A 26,745-nucleotide genomic window follows, 5' to 3' on the forward strand; every position below is an offset into this window, starting at 1 on the left:
TTGAAAACCAGTCCTGGCTTGGAGTGCCCAGAGTACCCACACTGGGCACATCACAGCACTCGGCCATCAGCCCGGCTGCACTTGCCGCAGGCTGCCATCTGGGGAGAGGGGGCAATTGGGGGGCTGCGGGAGAGCTTCCACCCCCAGAAGCCCGCAGAGCCAGCCCAGTCCTCCCCATCGGGGGCTCGTGCCCCATTCCTCCCTCACCTCCTTCCACTTACCCTTCCCTAGCCCCCCTTCCTGATGTACAAAATAAAGATAACGTTTCTTCCAACATTGACTCTGTCTTTATTGAACAAAACTGGGGGAGACTGGGAAAAGGAGGTGGGAGAGGGGAAGAGAAAGGCTGGGAGAGGGGAGGGCAACTAACATGATCAGGGGTTGGGAACAGGTCCCAGATGAAGAGAGGCTACAGAGACTGGGACTGTTCAGCTTAGAAAAGAGGAGATGGAGCGGGGACAGGATAGAGGTCTCTAAAAGCAGGGGTTGGGTGGAGAGGGTGCATTCAGAAAAGTTCTTCATGAGTTCCCATAAAGAAGGACTAGAGGACACCAAAGGAAAGGAATGGGTAGCAGGCTTCAAACTAGTAAGAGAAAGTTCTTCTTCAGAAAGCAAATAGTTAACCTGTGGAACTCCTTGCTGCAGGAGGCTGTGAAGGCTACAACTAGAACAGAGTTTAAAGGGAAGTGAGATCAAGTCATGGAGATTGGGTCCATGGAGTGGTCTTAGCCAGGGGGTAGGAGTGGTGTCCCTGCCCAAAGTTTGTGGAAGGCTGGAGAGGGATGGCACGAGACAAATGGCTTGGTCACTGTCTTCAGTCCATCCCCTCCAGGGTCCCTAGGGTTGGCCGCTGTCAGCAGACAGGCTACTGGGCTAGATGGACCTTTGGTCTGACCCAGTACGGTCATTGTAAGCTCAGGGCTCAGGGTCGGGCGTCTCAGTGGACCCCCTTGATTTTCATGCACACCTGCTCCTGGGTGGCCAGGCTGGCAGCTCTCCTGCCCTAGATGGCCACTTTCCTGTGCCTAGTGCGGAGATCGTGGACGAGGTCCACGATGTCTGCACTAGCCCAGGAAGGTGCCCGCCTCTTGCGGTCCCGGGCAAGCTCCCGGGAGCCGCCAGCCTGGTCCCGGGAAGAGGGGGTAGGCTGGGGGACATCGGGTGGGTGGCTCTGTGCCGTGTCAGGTGCAGGGTCTGCTGTGTGGGTGCTGGCAGGCTTGCACCTGGCACAGGCACCGTAGCCAGCCTGTGCCCCTTTAAGGGGTCCGGGGCCGGGAGGGGGGCATAGAGTTTCCCTGGTGTTGGCCAGAGTGGCCACCAGGGAAACCTGGGGAGGGCTAGCCTCCCACTAGTTCGAATTAAGGGTCTACACAGCCCTTAATTCGAACTAGTAAGTTCGAACTAGGCTTAATCCTCGTAAAATGAGGTTTTCCTAGTTCGAGCTAAGCGCTCCGCTAGTTTGATTTAAATTCGAACTAGCAGAGCGCTAGTGTAGCGCCTATGAATGTTAGTTCGAGCTAACGTCCGTTAGTTCGAACTAACATTGTAGTGTAGACATACCCAGACAGACTAGTGCACAGAGTTTAATACACTTCCACTTGTTCAACTGAACCTGCACTCAAGCTTCACTCTTTGCTAATGGAACAGGGTGCTAATGCCAGAGCTGTGATTTCTGTATAGTGCAGCAGCTGGCAGTATGAGCCATGGAATTCAGTATGAATCCCCATGGATTTTGCAGACACAAACCTAGCCTAGAAATGGAGCCAACAGAACGAAGCGCTCAAGCTGTTCACAGGCCTGAAACTGTGAAGCAACAGAGAATTCTCAAAAGAGACTAATCTGAAGGGGAGGGAACAGACTTCTATATTACTAGTCTTAAACACACTGGCTGCTGCATGTAGTTTTGGGGATCTGAAAGACCCCCCCGTTTTGGGACTGGACAGTCTGTGGCACTTGGGATCGCTACCTGCGGGAGCGGCTGCTCCGGAAGGATGATGTCATGTTAGACAGATGTTTAAACATGGGGGCTACGTCTACACTGGCATCCCTTCCGGAAAAGGGATGCTAATGTAGCACGTTGGAATAGGCAAATCCGCGGGGGATTTAAATATCCCCCGCGGCATTTGCATTAACATGGCTGTCGCTTTTTTCTGGCTTGGGGAAAAGCCGGAGAAAAGCGCCAGTCTAGACGTTATTCTCCGGAAAATAAAGCCTTTTCCGTAGGATTTCTTATTCCTACTTGAAAGAAGCAACCCAGCACCCCAGCTGCTCTGCCCCTGGCGTCCCCAAGTCAGCCGCTGCTGAAACTGACCAGCGGCTGACTACAGGAAGCCCGAGGCAGAGTTGCTCTGCCCCAGGCTTCCTGGAATCAGCCGCTGATCAGTTTCAGCAGCAGCTGACTTGGGGACGCCTGGGTTTCTTAAGTTGAATCTGTGTGTAAGTCAGAACTGGCTGCGGTTGAAACTGATCAGTTTCAGCAGCGGCTGACGCCAGTTCCGACTTACATACAGATTCAACTTAAGAACAAACCTACAGTCCCTATCTTGTACGTAACCCGGGGACTGCCTGTATATATTTGGGACCTCAGTATCAGAATCAAGATATCCAGGTCAAAATTTTCTTATGTGGCCACTATTTTGGATGCCTCATTTGAGACCTATTGGGCTTGTTTTCAGAACTGCTGAGCACTGAAAGTCTCAGCAAGAGCAACTGTAAGTAACTCAGCAGATATGAAAATTAGATGTTGCACATCTCAAATTAAGGAATTCCAAGCTAGAGACCAACACTTAAAAAAATGGTTGCAAGTTAAAGATTTCCAGTCTTTAATATCTATTACTCAGATTGTAAGGAAATCATTATAAACTCACCTGCAAATGAACTAACTGCAAATACAATAAAAGCTGTATTTTCTGGCTCTGTACCAACCAGAAAGCTCTATAAACCAGCATTTCTAATCTTCATAGAACATTCAGTTTGTGGTCCGGTTGGCACACGGTTGTCAGGTTCCCTAACCTGGCACCACATGGCTGCCTAGGAGAAGCAAAATGTCCTGGCTGCTCTTAGGTGCAGGAACAGCCACGAGGGGTTCAGAGTGTGGGATGGGGTGTAGGGCATGGGCTCTGAAAAGCTGTTTGGATGTGGGAGTAGTTTTAGGGACATGTCCCTGCTGCTTCTGGCAAAGGCACAGTTAGGTAATTCTGAGCACTGCCCCCGCCCCAAGCACTGGCTCTGTAGCTCCCACTGGCCAGGAACCACCACCAAAAGGAGAAGTGGGGATGGTATCTGTAGGCAGAGGCAGCACACAGAGCCACCTAGCTGTGCTTCTGCCAGGAGCAGTGATATGTCACTACTTGCTGGGAGCCACCAGAGGTGAGCAACCCCCAGATCTGGCACCCCGAAACCCCTCCAGTATATCAATTCCCTTCCCCAAACTCCCTTCCAGAGCCTGCACCCAGCACCCCATCCCACATCCAAACTCCCTCCCTCAGTTAACTGGAACTTTTTGCTGCCAATCTCTCAATATTCTGGATACAAAAAGCTTTTACTGTACAACTTTAGGCTACATATGCAAAGATAGAGAGTCAGGCCCTCAGCTGGTGTAACTCAGCCCACGTCCCCTGTAATCAATGAAGCTATGCCAATTTTCAACAGCTGGGGATCAAACTGTATAGGCTGCTAAAGAAAATTAACATACACAAAGTTAGAAGTGTACATTTCAAGATTTTTCAAAGTATGAAAACAAGAATTTCTGTAAAAATCTGTCCTTTAGAAAACTGACTAGCCACACAATCAATAACGGATAAGAGTTTCAATATATATTACATGAACTGTAGTGTAGATTTATAATGTAAAAGAAAGGGAGCTAGCAGAAGAAGGGGAAAATAATCTAGCTTCTAGTTATTTTAAGAACAGTGCAAAGTCTGTTCTCCTTTACGAACAAGTTTCCACTTGTACACTAGTGAGGTAGAAATAAAAAGCAGCAACATACAGCTTTTAAATACAACAGGCAATGCATGTCAGTGACTGCAAACAATGCTTACATAAAAAAACTTAATTATTTCTCTTTTGGTAAACATGCTACTATATATAACAGCCAAGTTCAGAGAGGATACGGCAACAATAACTCCTAATCACTTAAGGATTTTTCATTACTAAATATGACAATAAATTAACTAGAGAAGTTTAAAGGTTGTTTCTTGCACTTCATAAAACAGATCAGCAAACAATGTAGGGAGCCAGTTCATGTTTCCACCTAACTATTCTTCCTTACCACCTGACGAAACTTTAATAAGTAAAAAGACAGCACAACATTTGTACAATATACTGTTGTTCAGCTGAGTAGCTAAGAAACATATTACAACACAAGGAAGTTAACCTCCAAGCAGATCAAACATGAAATTTAACTGCTTACCTGTATATGTTCTTGTTTTGCCAGATTCGATCTAAAACAAAATGTTGCTGGTGGGTATAGCAAAATCCCTCGCTTTGTCAAATACCTAAGCACTAAACAAAAACATGGGCACTTTTAAGTTCACACAAAAGGATTCTGAAGATGTTTTGATTCCATTTGACTTGAGCGACACATCATATACTTCAGGAACAACCAGACACCAAGCTATGCCAATGAGATACTCCCAAAGTATGAGTCATTAATACTGCCCTGATCCTCTATCTGACGCGGAACAATTCAGTCAAAGGAGAAAGCACCACTATCCCAGAGTTGCTAGGAAACAGGGAGGGAGTTCCTGACTTGAATTCCTAGATTAGTTTGATGTTGCCCAGGAAGCTTAGGTTCTGATGACTTCCTTGAAATACCAGAGTTTAATATGCACACAGAGATCGTCCAGAGCAAAAGTTATCACTTAACTTTTAAAAGATAGCAGCAAAGAACCATCAGGTGCAAACAACAATAAAATCATTTCTGTAACAGTAAGGCACCACTCATGAAAGCATTAAGCTTATTTACAAAAACCTATGGTGAATTAGCTGTTTTACCAAAAAATGCTGGGGAAATGTTGTCCTTATCATCAGTTTGTTGTGCTTCACTAATCCAAATGATGGTCAAATTACGTAGTTACAGAAACAATAAATAAATAAATACATCCCTCCAAATGAATGTAACATTAGTGCAGTGTTGTGTTAGTGAAATTAAACACACAAAAATCAGGAAATGCAAAAGTAAAGGTTCTGATTGCTAAATAAATTGGCCCAAATAGCCCTCACTGTAAAATATATTAAAAGACACCTTAAAGCTCTAAAAATTGTGCTCCGAATATTGCATATGTGCAATGCAGCAAATTAATGTTGCCACAAACCCTTTACTTTTGCATTTTATGCATTTAAATATTAAAAGCCACACCTCACCACTCTATTAATTACTATATTTTGCATTTAATTTCCTGTGTGTGTTGAAAACAAAAAAAAGGGCCGGCAAAGAGGAGAGGAAGATGAAGACGAGAGGAAAAGGACTCTCATTTACCTTCTTCCTAGATGCACCAGCATTTTTCTTGTAAGGGTTACAAAAGGGCTTCTATGAAGCTCATATGCCTTGAAGTTCACAATTGTGCCCCAATCCTAAACCAGCCACCTAGCTGTGCACTGCAAAAATATATAAAAAGGAAAAAGGTGTCTCCCCAGTGAACGATATTCCTTCCCAAAGGCTAGAGTAGCCTCACAGGCCTTTACACAGGAAGTCAACAGTGAGAAGGATTGAAGTTGGTGCAACAGCAGTTTCTTCAGCCCTATCTGGACACTTTCCCATCCCAGAGTCATATTCCCACGCCCAGCTATTTCCTTCATTTCACAGGAGATCTGCACTAGTTCTATAGAGTAGGTCCAAGTATCAGCACCCGTGGAAGTGCATATACTCCCATAACGAGTGTGTCTTGGAGGAATGGTGTGGTATTTATAAGACCCACACAGAGGGCTCTGCCAAAGAACAGAGTGGGGGCCCCATCCCTGGCTTGGCTTGAAAACAAACCCTGGCAGGAAAAGGGCAAGTGTGGGAATCCATTCCTCAGTTAGTGCAAGAGATCCAAACATCCTTCTAGATGCACAAACATGTTCTGTAGCATGGAAGATATGTATATAGATGTGTGGGCTAATAATCAAGAAGGGTATGAGAGCATTAGTTGGGTGGAGGGCAGAAATGTGCAGGTTACAGCTGAAAAAGTCCAACTATGTGCTCAACTTTTTTTCAAAATGTGTTCATCTTATTTTACATGCTTTTGTATCTGGAAGTGCAAGGGGAAAGACTGTGTTGTTTTCAGACACTGGTAACTTTGTTAATTTAAAACAATTTTCCTTTTCAAGATTAGTAAACATATGCTTCCCTGCTTACATGGACAAGATCCAGTTGCAAACTTCAGCTTTTAAGATATCTGACTTTGGGGGGGAGAGGGACTATAGTTTATACCTCCAGCAGGTGGTCACAGTATTGCTCACAATATTTTTGTTTCACTAACAAAGTACCTGCAAGCTGGTCAAAGTAGCACATCTGAATAAATGATCATTAGCTGAAGTAAAAAAAAATTTTGTTCTTGCCTTATTTTGGAAATTTGAAAAATTATTTAGAAAACAGAAAAGAGGCTTATTTGTGCCCACTATAAAAGAACTGAAATTATAATTGTATATTGTTTTAGAAATGCAAACTTTTAAAAAAAATTATTCATTACTCAGTTGAATTAAATATTTAAAAGCGAGTTAAATCTAGTAGATGGCATATGCTGACATGCAGTATTTTAATGCAGTACAGAAACTGTATAAAACTTTTTACACTATTTCAGCACAATAATTTTGAGCCTGAGCCTCTTCCATTACAATCAGTCCATAGAAACAGAATTAGGTCCTTACAGGCCACTGCTTAGCAGGCAATGGCTTAGAAGAGGTGACTGAGTATTAAAGTCCTGATCCAGCAAGATATTTAAGTATAGGCCTCAATGAACAGGACAACCTATTACTTAAAGTTAGGCACATGCTTTACTATGTTTCTGAGTATTACCCAAAGACTGGAATGTTTGTAGAAGAGTAATGGTTCTTTCACTCATTTACTCTGTCTTACCTTTCTTCAGAAATTGAAGAACTTAGTGGATATATTAATGCTATGCTGAGGCTGCTTAAAAGCGCTAAATAAAATAATCATGGCACACGCAGCAGTGAGATTCAAATTAAGATGGATTTTTAAAAAGCAACAAGAGAAAGCAATTATAGTTAACTGTATATTAACTGTAGTAAGAGTACAAAAGTCAAACTATAACCCTTACCTACTGTCAAAGAAAACTTGATATGCATGAATAGAAATATTGAGGTCACAGTTACAATTTTACTAATATGAATATTATCATGACCTTTTTAAAATAAAAAGTATATTTTAAACACGGAAATAGTACCACACAGATTTATGAAAATGATATACGGATTCAAGGGTCCTAGTTTTTGAAGTTATAGAGAAACTAAGTCTGTATTCTTTGCAAGTGAGATTAAGAATGGACCTGATTCCAATATATTTTTCCTACTCATTTTATCCCAAAATGTGCTACATAAATAAGTAGCAAAACAATCAAACAGTAACTGGCAGAAGTTACACAAGACAGAGGTGAAAAGGCATGTGGTGAATAAATGCCATCAGTCATGAGACCAGCAATGTAGAACAAGTGTATTTCGCAGTTGCAATCCTTCATAGCAAGATGCAATGAAATGCCCTGCACTCTTGTGTTACATCCCTAGCTTTAAGCGAGTAGTCGAATCGACTACTCACATTTCCTCCCCTTCCTTGCTGCCTCTGATACAGGCCTCTGTGGTGCCATCTGGTGCCACCCACCACCCTGCTGCCTCCAGAGGCAGCAGCGCAGGGGAAGGGAGAACAGGGGAGGCTGCCACAATGCAGCCTCTGCCTTCGACAGGCCCAGGCTCCCTGCAGAGCAGCCCCTGGCTGCGGGGGGTCCTAGCTCCCCGCTGGAACCTCCCACAGACAGGGGCTGCTGCCATGAAGCAGCCCCTGACTACAGCAGTCCGCGCAGGCTGAGAAGAAAGGCTGCTCTGGCAGCAGCATCTGTTTATGGCCAGCCCAGACCACCATGGACAGAGGCTGCTTTACGGCAGCTGCTCCGTCTGCAGGGGGCAGGGTCCTAGCTCCCCACTGGGACCCCCATGGACAGGGACTGTTGGACCCAGCAAGTTGTGGAGCAGACTGAAGTCTGTTACACACAATAGTACTGTAAGTTATCGTGTTGAAAGCAATGGCTGCAACGGTGTTGGACGGTTCTTTCCACAAGTCCAGGGAGGGTTAGGCCCTGGAGGGCATAGAAACTGGTTTAGCCTGTTGCTGTTTGGAGAGTAGACAGATTGGCAAATGTCTCATGAGCAACTGGGCATGTGGAGTCACAACTGTGCATGCTGCCACGCGCCTAAGAAACTGGAGGCAACTCCTGGCAAGTATTTGTGGGCTGGCCTGGACTATATCCATGGAGATTCATTAGGATGTTGGATGGACGCAGCAGGAGGAACGCTCTCACTCGCACCATTCTGAATTCATCACCTATGAACTTGACATTGTTCTGGGTTCAGAATTGATTTCTGAGTGTTGAGCTGTGCACAGGCACCTTGGTGGCCTGCAGGGCGTCTTGGAAGGAACGAGCCCGCAGAAGACAGTTGTCCAGGAACGGGTAGATGGGAACACCTAATGCATGAAGGAACACTGATATGATGGAGAGGACCTTGAAAAAGGGTGTGGATGAGAAGCCAAATAAGGTCACTCTCTAATGGTCCTGCCCAAAGATTAAATCAGAGGAATTTCCTGTGAGGTTGTTGGGCTGAAACATAAGTTGGTTTTTGGTCCTAAACTTACAAAAAGCCTGTCTCCTTGCTCCAGAGACAGAATAATGGCTGCTAGTGTCACCATTTTGAACTTTTGTGCCTTCACATATCTATGTGGTACTCTAACATCTAGCATGCATCTTCACCTTCCTTTGTCTTGGGAATCAGAAAACACACTGCTGTGTGGAAGAGATGCCTGTCTAGGAGCGTTTAAAGTGTTTTCACACACAAGTGTAACCAGGGATAACTGTTGATGAATCTGCTGCCTGCCCCAATGGGCAGCACAGTCATGTCAGAGGAGCTGCCCAGACTGGGCGCTGGCTCATGCGAGTGGTGGTCCAACAGGTTGCTGCTTTCACTGCTGCATCCGTTAATATAAATTTTGTATCCATGCAGGGCTTTAATTGCCTCCCCTCTGATATTTGCTGGTGGGACAGTTTGTGTACAGAGCTCCACTGTGGGGCTCTGGACACAGAAGCCATATTGGAATGTCTAGTGGACCCTCTCTGGGAGACACTCAATGCCCAAGAAACATGGGGCTTGTAGACTGCCCATGGATCCTAGGACAGGCACTTGCGGGGGGTGGAGGCACATGGGTGGTAGTACCTAGAGGTACCAGGAAGACTGAGGGTCAGAGTGTAGGTGCAGTTGGGGAGGTCCCAAGGACGAATTAGTGGGGACTCTGGGTCCTCCACAACCACAAGTTCTCTCAAGAAACAGAACTCCTGTGGCCCGTTATCGGTGGTGCACTCTGAAGAGGGCTGTTTTGAAGAACTTGGTGTCAAGGTTTTTTTTGTTATTGCTGATTTTTTAAGAGGCGGTAAAGTCTCTGTCCTTATCTCAGGTAAGTGACGTTACTGGATTTCTGACATGGTCATGCAACAATGATTTGCTGCAACCACTGTTGTATGTTTCATGAAATCTTGTAAAAAGTGGGCCAAGAGAGGTATCTATTGAAAGTTTATGCTTTGTTGATTCTGTTTATACTGCTCATATGCCTGTATCATCTTTGTATTTGAAGTTATGAGTGTTGGCTTTATACTTGTATTTCAAATGTTTACTTCTGGGAGTGTATCAACAGACTTCGCTCACCTATTGCAAAAGGCTGACTAGTCAAGTGAATAGCAATAATTTGCTGACAATGAACCTTAAACAGTGCCAATTCATATGAGGAACTTTGTTATGAATGTTCAGACCAGCATGTAAGCAATGGCTGCCAAGGACTGAGTCATGCATGGAAAGGTAACTTATGTGACAAACTCCATCTTGGGCTTTCTTTCACACAAAGAGAACAATGGAATTTCCTCCACATGGGCAAGGGTATAAAGAAGGCTCTGGGGGTTCTTCCTTCTTGGTCTTCACTCCAGCTCATCACTTCAGAAGCTTCTTTGCTATGAACTGAGCCTGGAAGGACTGATGACCCATCCTAACAAAGGATGTATTCCAGAGGCTTATAAGATAGACGATTATTCCCTCTCTGCTACAAGTCTGCACCAGGAATTTTATAATTGGTGTATGTAATTTGTTTCCTTTAACAATTTTGCTCTCAACCTTTTCTTTCTTTCTTTTATTAAGAAGCCATTAGATTTTAGATTCTAAATTATTCTAAATGCAAGGTCTTTTGGGTAAGAGCTGAGGTATTGACCTGGGAATGTGGCTGGTCCTTTGGGATCGGTAGAACCTGTTTGGATTTGGTGAGATTGGTTTTCATAAACTCATATCACTCCATTGATGGATTTGGAGGTGGGGGCACAGATTGCATGGTTCGCCTAGGGCGCTAGTTGCATATCAGTGTAAAGACTGGAACTGCTTGTGGCACAGGAGAAGCTGGTATGTCTAGGAGATTGCTTGTGTGACTTCTTGCTGGCCAAAGTGGCAACAGAAGTGCTCTTTGTGACTGGTTAGGTGTGCCTTATAGTGGAGGAGCCCAGTCTTGGGCTGTAAGCAGCCCAGTCTTTAAGCAATTCATCCTGATTTGATCCTCTAGAAAACCTGTTATATTACAGGTGGCAATGTTGCTTCAGTGCCTTTGTCCTTTGGATCATTAGGCAATACAACAGAGTTCATAATACCGGGCCCCTGAGATTTCTAGGAATGTGCTTCAGAGGCATTGGTGGCGAGGAGACTGAACATGCCAGGGATCCCCTCTGGCTGGTCAAAGACTTGGCTAACGGGCTGTTTTCTGGAGGTTTTGTGGGGGAAGTGAGTCAACTTTCTCCATCAATTCCAGCTCTATAGAGGCTGAAGGCTCCAGGGACAACCTTTGTCCTGGAGAGGATTTAGGGCCAGGGTCAGATGCCAGCCTCAGAGCACCCTCCAGAGGATATTTCAACTTCAGCTCCTCATCCTTTTGGGATCTAGCCTTTAGCGTTCGCAGAAGGTGCACTGCTGTGGAATGTGCACCCCTCTAAGGCACTGGCCACAACAAGTCTGTCAGTCTGTCACTGGAATTGCCTCCTGCAGGACAGGCTCCTCTTGATGCTGGATAAACCTGGTATACCCCTACCAGAGGCAAAAGACGTGAGGGGAAGGGAATGGTAAAAGAAAAAAAATGAAAAATAGAAGCTCTACAGATACTAAAAAAGGAAACTAAGAATTATTATCTATAGGCTACCAAAAAAAGTCAAGTAGTCAATGGGACTGCTACATGTTTTATTTGAGGCCAAAGGTGGCTGAGAAGGAATTGTGGGTTACACAGCCTTGAGGCAGACCACGATGGAGAAAGGAAGGGAGGGTGCACGTGTGGTCTGAACAAATGCTGCTACTTAAATTTTCCAATTGGAGGTGGAGGGTGCAAAGTAGCAATAGAGGCACCACTCCGAGGTTGAGGAGGAAGGCATTCCAGTTAAACTGTTCTTTCCTAGGAGCTCTGCCTGTGTCAACCATTAAAACAATAGTTGGCAGATTTGAATGAGATCTGAGTCCTTTCGAAAGGAAGATATTTCTGAAGAACAAAACTTGTAGATAAGCAAGGTAAGGGTTAAAGACAAAATGAAACATAGATTTTCAAAAAATATGCGTACTTCACTAAAACAGAAATGCTTTGTAAAACTAAAACCAAAAACAGGACTATGTGGCACTTTAAAGACTAACAAGATGGTTTATTAGGTGATGAGCTTTCATGGGCCAGACCCACTTCCTCAGATTAAATAGTGGAAGAAAATAGTCACAACCATATATACCAAAGGATACAATTAAAAAAAATGAACACATATGAAAAGGACAAATCACATTTCAGAACAGAAGGGGGATGGCTTCCTTTTATCCTGCAAGATCAAAATCTGTCATCCAAATATCTATGAAATGGGTAGCTTTACAGTAATTGAGATATTACTTAGGCCAGTCACATCCCAGCATACATCACTAATACAGTACTGAGAAATCTCCAGGCTGCTCAAATCCAGAATGAGCCGTGTGGAGCATTGATTCACACTGACGAATTGTAACCAAGCAACACTGACATTTTCACTCTAGTCTGTTGTTAATCTGACTTGGAAAAAATAGCCACTCTTGGTCATCAGAAGAATAGCACTGAAAAACTGCCAAACTCTGGAGTTCCCTAATTAAAGAATTCCACCATTCTAATGCTAGATATGGAAAATCTTTAACCAAAATGTAACAGAAATGGACTGTTGTGACATGCTTGACAGCAGCAAATACATTCCTGTGGTCCCTGAGTGTCTCATAAATAATTTTACAGCTTCAAATTTACTTACCACAAGAACAGCAGGGTGATGAATTAATCACCAGAGCAATGGTCAGAAATACTGTCTTTGTGTTAGCTCAGTTATCATATGTGAGGGGAAAATAAAGACAACTTAGAGTTTCTCAAAGTTTGTTGACAATTACTAACCAGTAATATAACAGATGGGACTCTGAAATGAACTGAGTACTTGAAAAAAATTCTTGAAGGGTTTGTTTTTGACTGATTTTAAACCTTGCTATAATTGTTAAATGTGAATGTCTGAATTTAGTGTAATGAAAAAAAAATCCATGCTGTTAATCACCCTCATTATTATGACAAATTTATTAACCTTACTAGCAACAAAGCAGGGACCCAGTGTACATTTTTGCTCCTTTTGCCAGTGGATTTTTATAGCAGTCAGATCTGTTGTCCTTTATACTGCTTAATGCTACAAGTACAGATAACAGGAAACAAAGTTCACATTGTAAAATGTTTGCCAGTTGTCCATTATAGGAATAATTTGTGAAGAAGATATTCCCTATCAATAAAACTATCTATTCAGGTTCTCCAGTACTACTAAAGGTATGTTGTCATCATGTCAAATAAATATAATGGTCATGCATGAAATAAAAGTTCAAGAGAAACCTGTCTCTTGTTTTGACAACTTAAAAGACATACTAGCAGATAGGTGTATTTTTTGTCTATTTTGTAAATGTGGAATGACAGAAATGCAAACACGCTCCCCATAATCTCTGTGCTCCTAAATCAAACAGCTTGAAACCAAAATCAAACTACCTGAAATCAAACTTCCAACAAGAATAGAAAGTGTTACACTCATACAAAACTCAATTTCCTCTCTTATTAAATTGTTTTGTTTAAACGTTCAAACACAAAATAGCACCTTGTCCCTTTCCTGTGAATAAAAATACCATAATGAAAAGTTACAAAACTATGACAGTATTATTTTATGAGCAAAGAATGATAAGCAATTTATTCCTTTTATTTACTAACTTGTCCCTTTTATTTTTGTGTGTTAAGAATAACAGACATACATTAAATAATAAAAAATACTTCTACAAGTTAGGAATGTAAAAATGTGTATCACCTTTACCGATCTCTCATCATTTTGAAAATAATTTGGTAACATCTAATCCTTTCTTTTTCTTCATCCCCCCAATAAGATGACTAACAGCCCTATCTTTTCTTCATAATTTAGATTCTTCAGATGGGGTATTATTTATACATCTTATACCTCACTCTTGTGCTAGGGTGAACAATATTGTATAGGCAGTCCCCGGGTTATGCGGATCCGACTTAAGTCGGATTCGTACTTATGAACGGGGCTTTTCTCGCCCCGGAGGATGCGGCCAGCGGGACCGCCCTGACACGCCGCAGTCCCGCCACCCGCGTCCTCTGGGGCGAGAAAAGCTGCTCCGCGTCTCCCTGGTCTGCTGGGGGGGGGGGGGCCCAGCAGACCAGGGAGACACGGAGCAAAGCCGCAGAGGATGCGGGCGGCGGGACCGCGGTGCGTCTCGGCGGTCCCGCCGCCCGCGTCTTCCTGGTCTGCTGGGGAGGGGGGGGCGCAGCTAGTGCGCTTCTCCCCCCCCCCCCAGCAGACCAGGCTTTTCTCACCGACGCCTGTGGTAGAGCAGCTGGGGCACTGCCAGGTTGGTCCCGCAGTGCTGCTCCTCTGCGCTACTGGACCAACCCGGCAGCACCCCAGCTGCTCTGCCCCAGACGTCCCTAAGTCAGCCGCTGCTGAAACTGACCAGCGGCTGACTACAGGAAGCCCGAGGCAGAGTTGCTCTGCTCCGGGCTTCCTGGAATCAGCCGCTGATCAGTTTCAGCAGCAGCTGACTTGGGGACACCTGGGGTAGAGCAGCTGGGGTGCTGCCGGGTTGGTCCCCGCAGCACCGAGGTGCGGCACTGCGGGGACCTACCAGGCAGCGCCCCAGCTGCTCTGTCCCAGGAGTCCAGATTCAGCTGCTGTTGAAACTGATCAGTGGCTGATTCCAGGAAGCCTGGAACAGAGAAACTCTGCCTTGGGCTTCCTGTAGTCAGCCGCTGGTCAGTTTCAGCAGCGGCTGAATCTGGATGCCAGTTCCGACTTACGTACAAATTTAACTTAAGAACAAACCTAAAGTCCCTATCTTGTACATAACCCGGGGACTGCCTGTATATCACACTCTATATAGGATACAACAAGCACCCTAAAAGGTCAAATTTTGTTTCTTGTTTTGTATTCTCCAGTACAGCTACCAAATGCCTTACTTATAGTTTCTTAAGTCTGCTGATGGTTTCAACCTCCATAAAACTTCCTAAGGGTCAAATTCTGCCTGGTATGAGGTAATGAATTCCTAGTGACTTCAACATGGTTTTTTGTGTATACCTGGGGCAAAATTTGGCCTTATGTTCTTTTATATGCCAAATCATTTAATTTAGCACTTATTCCCTAGATTGGCTCTTTGCCCTCAGACTCGTTCTTTTACATTTGCCATCTGCTGGTCCAATCACCTAAATGATCCACATATTTTTGAATCTAACAAGACCAATTCATTCTTGTCATCTGTTTTGCCTCTGAGTGGTGTGATAGGCAGACAGCAGATATGTGCAAGGTAATGCAACAACAGTGGGAATTCTTTTCTCTGCACTAATTTGATAGTGGCTGTCCAGGAGAGCAGAAGGAAAGGATGAGAGGGAATGAAAAGTGAAGCCAGAGTGAAGAACAGAAATCTAGACCAGCGGCTTTCAAACTTTTTACCCTCATGACTCAGTTGAAAAAAATTGTTGATGCCCATGACCCAACATAATTTGACTAAAGTTTGGGCTCTGGGTTAGGGATGTTAAACTTCAATTAGTCAGTGTATGTGAGGGATGCTCACTATCCGGGCTGTGCATCTGCCTTTTAAATGTAAAGAGCTCATGGCTCTTACTACATTTAAAAGGCAGAGGTGCAGTGGGGAACCTGGCATGAGCGGGAACTCAACCAGTTCGCACTTGTACCATTTCCCCTGCTGCGCCTCTGTCTCCCCTGGCCTCTGTGGAGACAGAGCTGGGGGAAATCGGCTTTACGGTGGCTCCTCCCAGCACCAGCTCCTGCTTCCCCCACTGCTGCCTCTGATACAGAGGCAGCAAGGGGGGGGGGAGAAGCGACTAGTTGAGTAGTGACTCAACTACTCAATAAGCCTAGGCTTATCGGGTAGTCGACTAGTCTCTTACATCCCTACTCCAGGGTGGGGATGAGGGGGAAAGCTTTGGGCTATAGGAGGGGGCTCCAGCTTTTGGGGATGGGTCAGCACTAGGGCAGCAGGTGCTTACCTCGAGTGGCTCCCGATCAGTGGTGCAGCAGGGGTGGTAAGGCAGGCTTCCTGCTTCTCCTTGAGCCACAGACAGTGCTCCATGCCAGAAGCAGCAGGTTCCCAGCCAATAGGAGTGTAAAGCTAGTGCGCAGGGCAGGTGCAATGTGTGGAGCCCTGCACGCTCTTCTCCCTCCACACCTATCTGGGAGCTAGGCCTGCTTCTGAGATGCAGCGCAGTCTATGGTGCAAAGGCAGGCAGGAATCCTGCCTTAGGACCCCCTTGATCACTCTGCAGCAATGAGACCCAGTGCCTGATATTCCACGACTCAGTAGTAGGTTGTGACCCATAGTTTGAAAACCACTGATCTAGATTAAATAAACAATATGGTCCCAGTGGCAGTCAAGAGGAAGCACAACCATTAGTAGTGCACTTCCTTTTATAGTAAAGGATGCCATGATATGCTGCATATCAGAGCAAGGAGCACAAAAATGCACATGTGGGTCCAAGACAGATTGGTGCTCTGTTAGTGAAAACCCAGACTTGATGCTGCACTTGGTCATTTTTCTGAGTCTAGTCTAGGGAGACCAACATGCTAACTCTTTTCGTGCCTGCCAGCATAGAGGATTTGAAACCAAGTTGTTACTGAGCACGTGTTGTCTATCTTGTTAATTCAGATGGTAAACTTTTAGTGCAGGGATTTTGTCTCTTGTGGTCATATAGTTCCAGTACAATGGAGCCCTTATTTTGGTTCAATCTTCTTGGGGCAACTGTAATATAAATAAATAATAAAAATGTGATATTCAGTTCATTTTCACATTCTCAGTTATTAGGGATGTTAAAATGTGTTTAAATATCAGTGCAATGGCTGAAAATTTCAGTGGTTACACACAGATGGCAGTTGGCTCCCTAGGAGCCAGTGCACACAGATAGCCAGCTTTTAAGCCAGCTCCCACCTGCTTTTCCCCTCACCCCCAGGGCTGGTCTTACCATGAGGAGAACTGAGGCAGCTGCCTCAGGTGCCAGTCTGTGGGGCGGGGGGAGTGTTGAGAGCCACTATAGCTGGCACAGAACAGCAGTCATGAGTGAAAGAAGAAAACGCCCCTCTGGGGCAGCGTTCAGAAAAAGCAAGCAAGCAAAGGAAGCTTTTCTATCTAAGCAGGAAGGAGCTCTCCTAAGATACATAGACACAAATGTTCACGGTGAGCCTTCCAGACCCAGTGAGGATGTGAGTGGTGAGGAGATGCCTGATCTTCCAGTTAGTCAGAGTACAGGTGACCTGGCAGCTACTGCAGCATCCATATCTCCATCTCACATGGATGTACATTCCTGAAGAAAAGTGTAAATCAGAGAAGAGTGTGGTGGAGGCGCAAGACACAGCTGCTGCTGAGTTTAATTCCTTAAGTCTAGAGGATCCAGGGCTTTGGACCCACTTGAGCAGTAGCCTAAGGGACTCCCTTGTACTGCATGGGCCACAGCAAGAGAAAAACTTCATGTTCCCCAAAGACAATGAAAATAGAAATTTCCATCCAACACATTACTGGTGTGAAATCTCCAATGGTGACAAAGTGGAGAGGTCATGGCTTATGTACTCAAAAACTCAGAATGCTGCATACTGTTTTTGTTGCAAACTCTTCCAGTCTAATGTCCCAGCCACATTGGGTTCTACAGGAACAAAGGACTGGAAAAATCTGGCATGCCATGAGAAGGCATCAAATCATCAGAGAGCATTCCATAGGAGGAAAGAGCTTGAGATGAGACTACAGTTAAAGACCACCATAGATGATCAGCATCAAGAGAAGATTGCATCACAGTCTCTTTACTGGCAAAATGTTCTGAAAAGGCTCATTGCCATTGTGAGAATGCTTGATACCCAAAAGCTAGCACTGCATGGCACGTCAGATCAGTTGTATGTGCCAAACAATGGAAACTTCCTTAAAATTGTGAAGCTGATGGCTGAGTTCGACGCTGTACTCTAGGAGCATCTAAGAAGAGTCACGACCTAAGAAATGTACACACACCACTACCTTGGAAAAACAATTCAAAATGAGATCATACTGTTACTAGCAACAAAAGTCAAACAGAAGATTGTGTGTGACAGATCTGAAGTCAGCAAGATATTACTCTGTTATTCTGAACTGAATACCTGACATCAGCCATATGGAACAAATGACTTTAATGGTGCATTTTGTAACAACAACAGAACCTAGTGAAAATGTCCCTGCAATGGTGACTCTCAGAGAGCATTTTCTAGAATTTATTGACATTGATGATACTACAGGAGCTGCTATGACAAATGTGCTTCTTAAAAAGCTAGAAGATATGGGAATTGCAATAGCTGACATGAGAGGTCAGGGCTACAATAATGGTGCCAACATGAGAGGAAAGAACAGAGGAGTGCAGACCCGGATCCGAGAGTTAAACCCTTGAGCTTTTTTTGTTCCATGCAATTCTCATTCATTGAACGTGGTGGTCAGTGATGCAGCATCAGCTTCTAGTGAGGCTGCTGAATTTTTTAATGTAATTCAAAGCATCTATGTATTTTTCTCTGCATCAACTCATTGACAGCAAATTTTGAAGCAACATCTGGGAACATCCTCTCTGACACTGAAACCACTGAGTGCCACACGATAAAAAAGTCGAGTGATAGGCTTTATCGCCTCCAAACACCAAATTGGGAATATAGATGATGCCATAGTTGCCATTATATAGGATAATGCTATGACAGGAACTGTTCATGGGAGAACAGTGAAATGGAATCACCAGAAACTTTCTGTGTGGCTTAGTGTTGTGGCATGACATACCGTTTGAAATAAATGTTGTAAGCAAGAGACTCCAAGGTGTTGACCTTGATATATCTGGAGCAATGGAACAACCGGACAAAGCAAAGTCATACCTACAGTCTTACCAGTCAGATGAGGGATTTCAAAACATTCTGAAGAGTGCACAGAAGTTGGCAGAGGAACTTCACATTGAAGCTATTTTCCCACCCATTCAAGAATGCAAGAGTCACCGAAGAAGAAGACATTTTGATTACGAGGCACGGGATAATCCCATAAGAGACCCCAAACAACAATTCAAAGTTGAATTCTTTAACCAGGTGCTAAATTGTGCTATACAGTCAGTTGAAGAATGTTTCATGCAGCTCAAGGAGCACAACATTTGGGATGTTGTATGATATTCCAAAACTCCTCACTATACCTGGAGAAGACCTACACCAGCAATACAGGGTCATACTGTGCTTACATGCTGCTGCTTTGCTTTCTCTCTTCCTTCTGAGGATATGACTATATTGCAGCCACAATATCTACACAGCTACAGTACAGCAGCTGTGACACTGGCACTGTAGCACAGACTCTTCCGACGCTCACAGAATGGGTATTTCCATCTATGTAATTAATCCACCTCTCCAAGAGATGGCAACTTAGTTGATGGAGAAATTCTTCTGTCAACCTAGCTGCATCTATGCTGGTGATCGGATTGACCTAACTATAGTGCTCAGGATGCCAAATTTTCACAGCCCTGAGCATCACCAATAAGTCAATCTAATATTTAATTGTAGACCAGGTCTAGAACTCTGATTCTTGACTACATACCTCTCCCCACAACCCCGCACTATTTCTTTTCACACATACATACCTGTCAGAACAATACTCTATTAGATCCTCTGCCCACACGGTGCTAATTTCTGGGCATGCTCTATTAGGCGTTGTTTGGGATGTGTACCCCTTTAAATGTCTCAATTTCAGATGAAGAACATCAGTTTCAATGAGGCTTTTACTGAACCTACAGCGTTTAACTCAGCTTGCAACATTTATTAACCAACCTCACTCAATTGTCTGATGTCCTTGGTCACAATCGCTTTGATCCAATGACCACTAAAGTCAATTAATAAATTCTGAATTACTTCAATGGGTGTAAAATCAGGCTTAATTAAATTATAGTGCAATCTACAAAAAAGACACAATTTGCAGCACAAATTTCCTTCTCTATTGAACTAGACTCCTGATCCTACCCTTATTGTAATCTGATACATCTGTGTGATCTAGGAAGTGCCAAAGGGGGAAATAAATTTTCTGAAATTCCCAAGCTGTCTTGTCCATTTTGCATTAATGGTTTGCATGCAAAAGACAACCTGAGTTTTGTCTGTCAATCATAGTTAATGAAATTCATAGGCAAATTATGAAATGTTACTGATGATCTGAGAAGCTAAAACAATATTTTAAATGTATGTACTGTAGAGGTGTAAGATAACACTCTGAATCGTAAGTATGGTCTATAATTGAAAGCTGTAGTAGTACATTTACCGTATTTTCCGGCGTATAGGGCGACTGGGTGTATAAGACGACCCCCTATCTTTTTAATTAAAAGATAGGGTTTCATCTTATACCCCAGCGCCCCCCGCCTCCTTTGCTCCCGGTGTCCCTGGTCTGCTGGAGATGGTCCCGAGCAGACCAGAGGCACCGGGAGCAAAGCCGCCAGGAGCGCCTGGGCTGCCCCCCCCCCCCCCCCGCCGGAGCCCCTCCGCGGCTTTGAAAGCCTCGGGGGAAGCCGGCGGCGGGGCATCCCAGGCGCGCATGGGCTGCTCCCCCGCCGGAGCCCCTCCGCGGCTTTCAAAGCCTCGGGGGAAGCCGGCGGGGGGGCATCCCAGGCGCGCATGGGCTGCCCCCCTGCCGGAGCCCCTCCGTGGCTTTGAAAGCCTCGGGGGAAGCCGGCGGCGGGGCATCCCAGGCGCGCATGGGCTGCCCCCCCTCCGGAGCCCCTCCGCGGCGGCGCGGAGGGGCTCCGGCGGGGGGGCAGCCCATGCGCGCCTGGGATGCCCCGCCGCCGGCTTCCCCCGAGGCTTTCAAAGCCACGGAGGGGCTCCGGCAGGGGGGCAGCCCATGCGCGCCTGGGATGCCCCCCCGCCGGCTTCCCCCGAGGCTTTGAAAGCCGCGGAGGGGCTCCGGCGGGGGAGCAGCCCAGGCGCGCCTGGGATGCCCCCCCGCCAGCTTCCCCCGAGGCTTTCAAAGCCGCGGAGGGGCTCCGGCGGGGGGGCAGCCCATGCGCGCCTAGGATGCCCCGCCGCCGGCTTCCCCCGAGGCTTTCAAAGCCGCTGAGGGACTCCGGCGGCGGGGCATCCGGCGTACAAGACGACCCCCGATTTTTGGGGGATGTTTTTTAACTTCAGAGGTTGTCTTGTACGCCGGCATATACGGTATGTTGGATAGTGGAGTGATTTTTTTACACTAATTTACCAGTACAAGCCCTACTATGAATGCAGTTGTACAATACAAAGATGAATTATATTCAGCTATCACATATGTGGATATGCTATAGTCATATATGTACTTTTATACTGTATAACTGCGTCCCAGAGAGTTGGAGGGGCAAGGGAAGGACTTTAAGTATTCTGAGATGATTAAAGTGGTAAAACTTTTATATGTAGAAAAACCCTTAGAGGGGTACTGTCAACACAAAAATCACATTTCCAATTGATGATATTGGATGTACTGTTGTTGGAAGTAACCCATAAAATTATTACAATGGAAAATGGGAAGAAATCTTGGGGGGTTTTACTCTTTTTTTTCAGTTGGTTAACTGTGCATTTGACAGCATTTTAAGAGTCATTAGTCTCACCATTTTGTTGCTGGTGCAGGCTTTGCCTTAAGTACTGCAAAGTATTTAACAGGAAGCGACATAGAAAAGCTGGATCTGAAGAGGCAGCAGGGCAGCATGCCACGACGGGGATTGAAAAAGAAGAGGGATTGCCATTCTTAGGCTTGTTCAAGGGAACCTTCTGAATATCAACAAGAAAACAGATTTAACTTTTAATAGGTAAAAGTCTTTTGGTTTTTTAAAGACTAGGACATATTGTCTACTGGTTACTGGATCACAAAACTGATTTTTTGTTAAATTAGTCAGTAGCGAGACATTCAATTTGACAATGATCCTTTAACAAAGTACTTGTACGATGATTTTATGAAATTCTTTGATATAGCAAAGGTTCTTGAGTTTATTTACCATCCTTCTGTAAACACTTGAGCCCAATATAAGACAGTGATAGACAACATAGGCTAGTAAGCAGGCTGCAGGAGCAGCTCTCCATCTTAGTGGGCCACAAGACTGTTGTAACCACGATGGTTGCCTGGGATAGGGTAATTTTGCTAATAGCTCTTGAGTACCTAGAATTTGTGTTGTATGCTGACTGAACCACAGCAGCATTATGATTGGCTGCAAAGGGATCACGCAGCTCTCACAGTCAATGTTGCATGTGTAACCCACACACCTAGGCTGTGTCTAAACTACATCCCTTTCTCGAAAAAGGGATGTAAATCAGACACTTTGAAATTACAAATGGAGCCGGGATTTAAATTTCCTGCGCTTCATTTGCATAATGGCAGCACTTTTTTTTTTTCAAAAAGGGGCTTTTTGTAAGAAAAACGGCTGTTTAGTCAGGGATCGTTCAAAAATAAAACCCTTTTTCGAAAGATCCTGTACGCCTCATTTTTTCAGGAGTACAGGATCTTTCGAAAAAGGGTTTTATTTTCGAACAATCCCCATCTAAACAGTCATTTTTTCCAAAAAGCCCCTTTTCAGAAAAAACTGCGGCCGCCATTATGCAAATGAAGTGTGGGAAATTTAAATCCTGACTTCATTTGCAGTTTCAAAGTGTCTAATTTACATCCCTGTTTCGAGAGAAAAAAGAGATGTAATCTAGACGTATCCTTAGTGTGGTTCACTGTCCCATGCGGAGGCACTTAGACCACTTACAGCAAGAGATGACAACAAGGGAGCTCTTTTACCTCAAGCAGCAGAGACTCTTATACTAAGCTCCAGAGGTCCAAGGTTCAAATCTGCCTGGTGGCAGTTACACGTGCAATCAGCACATACCTCACTTTGCATGTCCTTGCTTTACATGTGTGTTGCTTTAGTAATACTGGCAGAGAAAAAAAGACACAGAGAGAAATGTGGCAACCAACAACAAACTGTCTTATGGGCAACATACAGAACCCCAGGGGACTGCATGTGGCCCTTGGACCGCAGGTTGCCCACCACTAGGATAAGGAAAAGAATGGGCTTTATTGTTGATGTTAAAGTTTCCTTCGCATGTATGTACAGTAGTCTTCTGATAATCCGGCACCTTTGGAACCTAGGTGGTGCCGGATTATGGGATATGCCGGAGTATCGGGAGGTACTCCGGCAGGGGGGCTGTGACAGGTCTTCTGGACCCGCACCTCGTCCGGGGGGTGGGCGAGAACGGTGTGGCGAGGGGCGAACCCTCCACCGTTTTGCAGGAAGGCAGGGGAAGCCCCGCACCGCCACCAAGAGTTTCCGGGATGAGATGGGAGCGGGCGCCCCACCCCCCAGACTGCAGTAGTTATCCCTGAGCAAGGGGATGAGGGGCAGTGGTGCGGGACCAACCGCTGCTGCTGCTGAAACTGATGAGCAGCAGACTTGGGGAAGCTGCGGAGCAGAGCAGCTGGGGTGCTGCCGGGTGCCGAGCAGGGGGGTGAGGAGCAGCGCTGCAGGACCAACCCGGCAGCACCCCAGATGCTCTGCTCTGTGCCGCTTCCCCAAGTCCACTGCTACCTCTGCTGAAACTGACGAGTGGCAGACGTGGGGAAGTGGTGTGGAGCAGAGCAGCTGGGGTGCTGCCCGGTTGGTCCCACAGCCCACCTCTCACCCTTCTGCTTGGCCCCCAGCAGCACCCAAGCTGCTCTGCTCCGCAGCTTCCCCAAGTCCGCCGCTCGTCAGTTTCAGCAGCGGCAGCAGCAAAGTCAGGGAAGTGGCAGAGAGCAGCTCCAATTGTCCGGCTGGCCGGAGCACTTCTGGGTTCCAGTTGGTGCCGGACTATCGGGAGTGCTGGACCACTGGATGCCAGACAATTGGAGTATTACTGTAATACTTTAAATGTACTGATCTATAACTTTATCTTTTTAGAACATTGGTTTTCCAAGTCTTTTCTGTTCTCCTTAATACTAGATTCAGAACAACTGGCACAGTTGCCCATATTTAGCTGGTTTGAAAAGCCTAAAAGTTTGACCAGTTCTTTGTGAACTAGTACACATCTGGGTTTTTAAAACTATGCAAAATTAGTATTATTCCATATGTCATGGTCCAAAATGCCTTTTAAATGTCCACATTAATTTCCATTCAGGTTTTCATTGTAAAAAAAAATAAGGTCACATTCAATATAATCCTCAAGCTTACGCCTCTGATTATATTTATGTTGTTATAGGAGGAAGAGTAGAACAACCTTCTCACTTCCCCCACTCTATGCCTTTCCCTCAGCTCCTGCCCCATCTCTTCCTGCCCCTCTTTGAACCCATTCCACCCCTTTTCCCAAGTTCCTGCCCCTGAGCAATGCTGCCTGTGGATTAGCCAGGGGGCCCAGTACTGACAGCAGGGGTCAGATCCACTTCCACACTCACTGGCAGTGGCAGGAAGTGAAGCCGCCCAGCCTTCTCCACTGGCTCCCAGCCGCACTGCTCTGATTCCCAGTGCAACTGAGTGTGGGGGTAGTTGCATCCCTTCCCCTAAGCCACCTTCCCCAATACGGCTGAGAGCTGGGTGAGCAGACTGGGTTAAGACTGGATCGCTCCACTTCCAACTACTGCCAGCGAGTGTGGGGGTGGGCCTGAACCCTGCTGTCTCTCTGCCCTGCTCCTGCCTCTGGGGTTGCCCCCCACAAAGCTACTGCCCCCACAACCCACGAACTGCAGGGCCCAGAGGACGTCAGAGGACACCAGAACTGGGAGGGATGTCCCTACATACTTGTGTTATTTGTTTATATTCATCCTTTGTAATTTGACCTAGAGCCCACTTTTTGTAGGACTTCTGTTCGATTTTTAGATCATTTAAGATCTCCTGGTTAAGCCACAGTGGTCTCTTGCCATATTCCCTATATTTCCTATGCAGCAGAATAGTTTGCTCTTGTGCCCTTAATAATGTCCCTTTGAAAAACTGCCAACTCTCTTCAGTTGTTTTTCCTCTTAGTCTTGCTTCCCATGGGACCTACCAACTCCCTGAGTTTGCTAAAGTCTGCCTTTCTGAAATCCTTTGTCTTTCTTTTGCTGTTCTGCCTCCTGCCATTCCTTAGAATTATGAACTATGTGGTTTCATGATCACTTTCACCCAAGCTACTTTCTGTTTTCAAATTCTCAATCAGTTCGTCCCTATCTGTCAAAATCAAAATCCCCCCAGTAGGTTTCTTCACCGTCTGGAATAAAAAATTGTCTGCATTACATTCTTTGTTGGGTAATCGGTGCTCTACTGTGATATTTTCCCAACAGGTGTCTGAGTAGTTGAAGTCCCCACAACCATGAAGTCCTGTGCTCTGGATGATTTTGTTAGATCAGGCTTTAAAAAAAGCAAAAAGAAAAGCACTCTGACTCCTCTTCCTGGTTAGGTTGTCTGTAACAGACCTCTACCATGACATCATCCTTGTTTTACCCTTTTATTCTTTCCCAGACTTTCAGCAAGTCTGTTTTCTATTTGCATCTCAACCTTAGTCCCAACTGTATATGTTGTTTGATATACAATATACAAGATGAATAGACAGCAGACTTAAAACTAACTAAATACTTCCTTTTGTCAGCCTGTGGAACTCTTTGCTGAGAGATGTTGTGAAGGCCAAAACTATGACAGGGGTCTAATAAGAACTAGGTAAGTTCATGAAGGTTAGGCCCATCAATGGTTAATTAACCAGGATGGGCAGGTGTCATAACCCTGAGGGTTGGGCAGCAGCCTGGGGACAAAGGGGTTAACTATGTCCCTGTACTGAGCCACATCTCTGCTCAGCCAATAGAAATGCAGATAGGGATTTCAAACTGAGACAGAGGAATTTTTGGGTTTTCCCTTCTTTATCTCTGAGTCAGTTTGCTCTCTAGATATTGAGGGAGAGAGACAACATGTCTCTTTCCAAGAAAAGACTCTTCACCATCTGTAAGTAGGGTAAAGTTTAGATAAATCTGTTAGGTTTTATTGTTTTATGGTTTGGGAAAGGGGAATCTGATGTCTGTGCTGTTAGAAATAGGGTTTCCTCTCCTTTGTAACTAAGTTTTGGCCCATGGGAGTCCCCCATGAGTATATTAATTGATGACTTTTCCATCTTGTCTTTATGCTTGCAACAGGAGTATTGTTTTGATAATAAAAGTTCTTTCTTTTTTATTAACCTGGTATTGGTTCAGTTGTGTGTCCTAGAAAATCTGCCTGTGGGATCTGCATGCCTCTGACTAGGCAATAGCAGCCACAGATTGCAGTTTATATTTTCTCTTTCTTTTTCAAGCTTCTTGGAGAAAAGAGCTTGGGGTACCCCTGGGGTTGGTTTCAAGTGTCCTGTTTGTGAGTTCAAAAACACTTGATGTTGGCAGTGGATTCTATCCCCAAAATCTAGGTTTTTAGGATTTTTGGGGGGAAATTTTATACCAAAGCCTGGAAATATAAGGTTTTGGGGTACTTCTGTGGACCCCCACTTCTGCATACATCATGCCAGAGTGGGGAATCAGCCTTGACAGCAGGTATCCAACACCTTGTTCTGCTTGGCCCTTGCCCCTGTTTGCCAGAAGCTAGGAGTGGGCAACAGGAGTGGCTCAGTTGGTGATTACCTGTTCTGTTCATTCCCTCTGGGACACTTAGCATTGACCAATGTGGAAAAACAGGATAGTGGGCTAGACTGACCTTTGGCCATTCTGATATTCTTAAATATAGTTCAGATGTATCTGTCCCCTGCTGTAACCCACTAGACCCCACTCCTCTCCAAGAGCTAGAGTCCATGAGTCCTGATGGGATATCTCTCTCCCCAGAGTTAACAACAAAATAAGATGAGTTAAAATTTTAAACCTAACCAGTGTCCCTTAAGTGACTTGTCACAAGATGTCAGAATGGATTATTAGAGCAGAGTGGGGCTAATATTTATTTAATTTTCTTTTTTATATACAGGAATTAGATTCAGGGCTCATGTCAGA

General features: G+C 45.1%; 1 protein-coding gene across 5 annotated transcripts in view; it reads right to left on the reverse strand.

Moving 5' to 3' along the window:
* CRACDL (CRACD like) overlaps nucleotides 1-26,745 on the reverse strand; it is an 88,073-nt gene that overhangs the window by 46,738 nt on the left and 14,590 nt on the right. For 2 of the 5 annotated variants that reach the window (XM_075916679.1, XM_075916687.1), the window contains exons 3-4: nucleotides 5,480-5,598; nucleotides 4,412-4,503 (exon numbers count right to left, since the gene is read on the reverse strand). The exons of 1 other annotated variant lie outside the window; for it this stretch is intronic. The gene's annotated coding sequence lies outside the window, so the exon portion shown is untranslated. Of the gene's footprint in view, nucleotides 1-4,411; nucleotides 4,945-5,479; nucleotides 5,599-26,745 lie in introns of those variants that run through there. 2 more of the 5 variants (XM_025178623.2, XM_075916669.1) reach the window with 2 other exon arrangements.

This window comes from Pelodiscus sinensis, chromosome 1, assembly GCF_049634645.1.
Source record: "Pelodiscus sinensis isolate JC-2024 chromosome 1, ASM4963464v1, whole genome shotgun sequence".
Lineage (NCBI taxonomy): Eukaryota > Metazoa > Chordata > Testudines > Trionychidae > Pelodiscus > Pelodiscus sinensis.